This window comes from Penaeus monodon, chromosome 28 (assembly GCF_015228065.2).
Source record: "Penaeus monodon isolate SGIC_2016 chromosome 28, NSTDA_Pmon_1, whole genome shotgun sequence".
Classification (NCBI taxonomy): domain Eukaryota; kingdom Metazoa; phylum Arthropoda; class Malacostraca; order Decapoda; family Penaeidae; genus Penaeus; species Penaeus monodon.
Genome location: NC_051413.1, coordinates 5,098,212 through 5,098,438, shown reverse-complemented (window position 1 = coordinate 5,098,438; position 227 = coordinate 5,098,212).

The window sequence follows — 227 nt, the reverse complement described above, 5'->3', positions numbered from 1 at the left end:
AATCTTGTTGCTAATGCTTCTGCTATCGTCGTATTAAAATGAAAATAAAAACACCCTAATAGTATGGCGCAAACAATGTTAGTAGTAACACAAACAATCATAGTAATACTCATGCCATCTCTATTATTACCGCCATTATAATCTCTTTTACTAAAACAATAATGTCACCATTCCCGTTCTCACCATGAACACTATAATCACCAACCACATCTGGCAACTCGTGTCCC